The sequence below is a fragment of the Arctopsyche grandis genome, chromosome 3 (genome assembly GCF_051622035.1).
Source record: "Arctopsyche grandis isolate Sample6627 chromosome 3, ASM5162203v2, whole genome shotgun sequence".
Taxonomy (NCBI): domain Eukaryota; kingdom Metazoa; phylum Arthropoda; class Insecta; order Trichoptera; family Hydropsychidae; genus Arctopsyche; species Arctopsyche grandis.
In genome coordinates, this window is record NC_135357.1 from 6,448,731 (window position 1) to 6,454,985 (window position 6,255).

Here is a 6,255-nt window from a genome sequence, read left to right on the forward strand (position 1 = left end):
GTAGTAGTAGACGAGTTTCGGTTCCTTTGATTTATTTTATGGTCATTGAGATGATTATTCGCCAATAAAAAGTACAAGGTGATGAAGATGCCCAAAAGTACTGTCATTGTCAGGAATAACAAGAGGATTTCCAGTTTGGTGAAAGTCTTTAGCCAACTTCTCAAGCCCATGCCGTAGTCCTTTAGATGTATCCCGGAGATTTATTCCAAAAAAACTCCAAAACATTCCAAAAATATTTATGTCGCTCGAAAACTTTCATCGACACTTGTTGCAAAAGTGATGTGAAATAAAATAAATGAATTTATTTTTTTGTTTTTATTTGAAAAAAAATTCAAACGTTTCATTTATAATTCTTATTTACTTTTCTTTGTATATTTAGTAATGAAAAAAATATGCATCATATAATTAGCCATATATTTTCTAACAATCAAATAGGGAGATACCAAAGAAAAATATTACCCTTAATATATGTACATTTATATATGTATATATATATGTGCAAGAATATGCATAAATTATAAGTTAATTTCTAAAATGACCGCTTACACGAAAACCATATAAATGGTTAGTAAAAATATGCACGTTTTTTGATTTTTAAATGCTTTTTATTATTACGAAATTATGTTCACAATACATTTTATATCTATTTTAATAGCTACTGATCTACTGATCATTTTATATCTATTTTAATAGCTACTGATCTACTGATCATTTTATATTTTACAATTTTAATTTAATTTAATGTAATCGTAGTATTATGTATATAATTCTAATGTTAATGTACAGCATAATAGGAAAAAGAGCTCAAAAACCTATTTACAATTCTTCTAAATACTCATAAATCATAATTCATCTAATATTGCTGTCGGTTCCCTCATCACTGAGGATCGTGACTATGATGCCCGGTCAACCAGCTGCCTCCATTCAGTTCTAAATTCGGCCAGGCGAAGACTTGCTACCGTGGAAGCGCCCGTCGCTGCAGATACTTGGTCAGTCCAGCGTGCGGGGGATCTGCCTCTGGCTCTTCTGCCTTCGACGCTACCAAGCAAAACCAACCGCTCCTCACCTCTTCGTGCAATGTGGCCGAAGAACTGCAATATACGTTTTAGGCATATTGTTGACAGTCTATCCTTGATTTTTAATTCTTCAAGAATAGACACATTCGTGCGTTTGTCGGTCCAAGGCACGCGCAGTAGCCGTCTCCAGGACCACATCTCGAAGGTATCGATTCTCCGTCTATCCGCCGCCTTCATGGTCCACGTCTCGACACCATAAAGGCAGACAGAAAAAACGAGACTCTTAACGAGACGGATTTTGACAGCAATTGTAATGGCTCTATTCTTCCAAATCTTCGTTAGTTGTGACATTGCCGATTTGTCTAATGTAATCCGGAGCCGTATTTCCAATTCGCTGCCGCCGTTGTTAGATATGAATGATCCCAGATAGACAAAATTATCGACCACCTCTATACCGTTTAAAGCTGAGTTGTTGTTTTGCAGCTGTTGGTGACGGTCAATTATCATAATTTTTATTTTGGGGCGGTTTATCTGGAGGCCAAGCACATTTCTCTCTGTCTCAACACGACGGATCAGTTCGGCCATTTTTTCATGATTATTAGCTATGAGCGCTGTGTCATCCGCAATACATCTAATACATAATATTAATTAAAGACTCTCCAAAGTCGATGACCTAAAGCAGATTGTGTTTAGTTAAAATGTGTTTATACCTGAAGGGTATAGACATTTTGTTGTAATCACCGAGACTCTTCAAAAGTGTGTTAGTATGGTTATTAGTGATTCTGTCATAGAATCTACTGGTTAGTTTGTTATTAATGTCTGTAACAAACGGAATATTATAAATGGCATGCAGTTTTTTCAAGTTAGTATATATGGGTGTATTATAAATTATTTTTAGGGATTTATTTTGTATTACTTGGAGCTTGGAAAGGTTAGTATTCGAGGCGTTTACCATACAGGTGAAGCATAGGTTAATAATGGTAAAATATGCACATAAACTTAAGGTTGCATATTGTGAATGAAATCATTTTTGAAACAGAAAAGTTTTCATCAATGACTTTGGCCAAAAGTGAAGTAGCTACAAATAGCTCAACAGACACTTTTAAATATTTTTAAGAGCTATAAATTCGTCTTTAAAATCTTAATATTACTTGATATGATGAATATTTAAAAACACGGCACAATATAAAGATGGACGAAGGACTTTATGCACTTAAACATCATACAATATTAACTAGCAACATAGCTCAGTGATTGGCGTGAAATGCTTTCAACTGAGCGGTCATGGATTCAATCCCTGGCCCAATATTGCTGGCCAGACCTTGGACAAATGTGATTCCAGGTCGATTGTTTTGTACCAAAGTGTGCTAATTTATGTGATTACAATGTTGAAATGGTTCCTACCACCAAAATTGGCAACCTATCTCTGTTTCTTGCGAATTTGAGTCTCTAGCATCTCAGGTTTGTTGATTACACTGAGCAACAAAAAAATTACCAGAGCGGAGACTAGCCAATCTTTACTAAGTTTGACCCACTAAATTTGAATATGATAATGATTTTTGTTGGTTAGTGATCGTTTACGAGATATGAGCGTTTAAAAAAATGTGCGGTTTTTACACTTTTTTGGCTTTTGCGGTCTTTAACTCAAAATCTAGTATTGTTGTGCTCAAAGTTGGTATTGGAATAGTCGGATGTTTTTTCTATTGATTGTAATTTATTAATGTTTTAAAAAACTTATAATTAATTGTCTAGCAAATTTTAAAAGTCAAAAATATATATTTTTTACGAATTTTTTCTCCGTGATAGACCCGATGAAAATTTCATCGGGTGTATTATATGTAAAAAATACCTAATTATCTACAAATAAACAATATAAAACAGCAATAGAAAAATTTATTTACTAATAAAATTAATTTTAAGTAGATGGCGCTAAATGCTCGTGGCACTATTTTCCAAGAGGAAATATTTATAGCAAACAATATACATACATACAGGTTTTTTCTTGATTCTCCCACCCAAACCTTACATACATACATTAAACCTTACAAAGTCTCTATCGAAATTATATATTAGATTAGAAGATATGCTACCCACATATATATTCTAATTTGTTAATAGATGTCTCTATGGTATTGAATTCAAACATAATTTTAATGGCTAAAATGTTTGGAATTGCTAGTACTAATGTTGTGAATAAACGTCAAGTTACCCGAAAAATCAGAAACTTGAAACGCGTTGTATACGATAATTTATCTCCAACGTAATGATACATTAACGTATATTGATGACCAAAATGAGCAATATGGCAAAGTATGAAAACTTTTCATACTTTAGACCGTGTGAAACGTAAAGGAGGTTTGTAAAAAAAGGGTAATAGAGGCTTTATCCAGGAATTCGATACGAAAATTAACTTCTTAAAATGATAAATTAAATTATTATTATGTATATTACATACATATATGACAATGTACCTACATATATACTAATATTATATATGGTAAAAGAGTGTGCCATGATTTATTTTATTTATTTTTAAACAAATACTGTATCTTTCGAAATATATATAATGAAGCAACATACACAACATACCCGTGCATGAGATTAAGAGACAAACTTTTTAATAACCTGCTTCATTACTTTATTTTTTTAAGTTGCCCGTTTCTTTGGGATGAGTTCATATAAATAATATCACAAACAAAGACTTTACATATTACATATTCGTTTTGATTCACCATTAGTTACATAAATATTCGTTTACTCAAAAAGATTTATACAATAAAAAGAGTTTACTAAATCTAAAATTGAATTTACAACATACATAAAACGAGCATCTAAAAGTCATTTGAAATATTCATTTCATCCTGCATCCACTTATGATGATCTGCCAACTTTGTCAAATTTCCGTCTGTAGAGATGAACGCGTACACTGCGAAACCCTTTAACACCGGGGCTCCGATATTGGGCTCGGGTACGTTTACGTTTGATGCTTCGCCACTCTTCAATGTGCTACTTTTATCATTCCAGTCAAACAGAGTACCATCTTCTTTCAAAAACATTGGGGTCGCGTAAGTCAGCACTATTTTATTAATCTGCTTTCGACTGCTCCAAACCCTGCAAAAATTACATCAAAACACTATTATATTGCATAAATCATGATTCCATTGATCGTTTGGCTAACTATTCAACACAAATGAGTAGAAAATTGTCGTTGAATATGTATGTATGTACACCTGGCAGCACTCCACGAGATGACGATGAGAATATCAGCAGCTTTGACCATTGACGAAGCCCATGGAGTTAAAAGTCGACCAAAGCAATTTTTGGACATTATGAACGTATCCTCAGTCCTCACGAGCGACAAGTCATACTGCGATTCACCAGTTTTGTACTTTGGATGCTGGATTACTTGTGCCAGATCGTGATCAAAATTTTCTACAAATCTCGTAGGGTTACTTCTGAATTCCGTCACTTTGAAATCACTCAAACTTTTCTTTTTGACCATGCCAGAGCAACTGGCCGTGGATATAGCCCAGCATTCGTTCAAGACAATAGCAGAACATCTGCCACCGATAGAACGGCCAGATACTGTCACAGCTACGACATAGCTATACTCGTGTCCCATGACTAGCATCCCCACAGGACTCATCTTTTCGAATTTTTCAATGATCTTGTCAAAGCCAGACACGACTTCTAGGGGAAATTCAGCTTCGACAGATTGTAAAGGATGGCTAGTGTTCGTTCTTACGAAGAAGAAATCTGGTATAGTAGTCGCTATCGCAGTTGTTGTAGTCGTTTTAATCGTTTCTGTGGTTGTTTCGGCTGTTAAATTTTTTTTCTGTATGGTTCTGTTCCTCTTGCTTATGACGTGAACATATTCGTCTATATGAGGGACTTTCGTTGGTAACATATCGCGAAACTCGTCTAAATCTTCGTACTCATGCCAAAAGAATAAAATCGCGACTATCAGAGCAATCGTACTTACGATCGTTAAAATAGTCAGAATTGTTTCGAGGGTCGTGAAACTCTTCAGCCATATTTTGATCCCACCCATTTTACATTTGATAAAATGGTGGTAAATTTTTGCTTCTGTTTTTCATGTAATGAAAACAAGTGAATGGATTTTGTTAAAATTTGAAATTATTTATTTACGAATTAATTACGTTGGCAACCGGTTTTGTATCATAAAAAATGCGAGTACGGATTGTTTGTTTAGTACATTTAAGATAAATTATGGATATCGCAATATATGTATTCAATTTTGCGAAAATTCTAATGTGTATATTCAATGTATGTAGGTCACATGAATATTACCTGCTTACGTTTAGATTGTGTTTACATTTTTATACAATATAATATGTACATTTATACTGAGAAAAAATGAGACTTATTTATTTATAACTAGTGGTTTCACCCGGTTTCGCTCGGTATTTGTAAAATAAACAGCTTAAACATGGCTAATCTAATAGTAAGCTTAATTTGTTTTTTTTTTATTACTAGCCTCTTCTTATTTCATCAGCTGATCAGCTGATCATGACTCTCCTAATAGAAATAAAAAATTAACGTAAATGGATTATATTCTTACTATCGACCTAATAAAAAAAATTAAAATACCCCTCGTGAGGTATAAATGACGTGGTTATAATTACATTTCGTACTAGGTATAATTTACTATGAAAATTTACATTGATATGGGCTTGCGGTTATACTCGTCCAAAGTTTCTAATACAAGGGTGTTAAGAATTGCGTGCTTCCGGTTTTCCGGTAGCTTCCGGTTGGTCTGGCAGGAATCGCATTAGCACAGGGTCACGATCCCCAGAGTTCACCGGTCTCAGATTTAATTCCTGCCGGTCCCCTAAAAACCTTCGTAATAATACATGTATTGTTTGATTAATGGCCGAGTGCAGATCACCAGGAGCCGCTCCAAGGCAAGCTGATAATTAACGAGTCGATGTTCAATTATGAGCTTTTCGGGAGGGTGGTCTGTTGTCGTTTACATGTTAATTAATTTATTCGATTGGAGAGCTTTTCGGAGTTTTCGAGATGAGACGGGTTTGAAAAATATCCAGCATTACATCTGCCACCAGCGGAGGACAATCGTGTTGATGGGATTAAATTAGTTTGGACTAGTTTTCAGATGAGGGGTGGCCGAAAGCCCTTTAACTCCTTCCATATCTGTGAAGGATTTTTGTAATAAACAAGTACATATACAAACGTAATTAAGGTTAATCGAAAAGTTTTT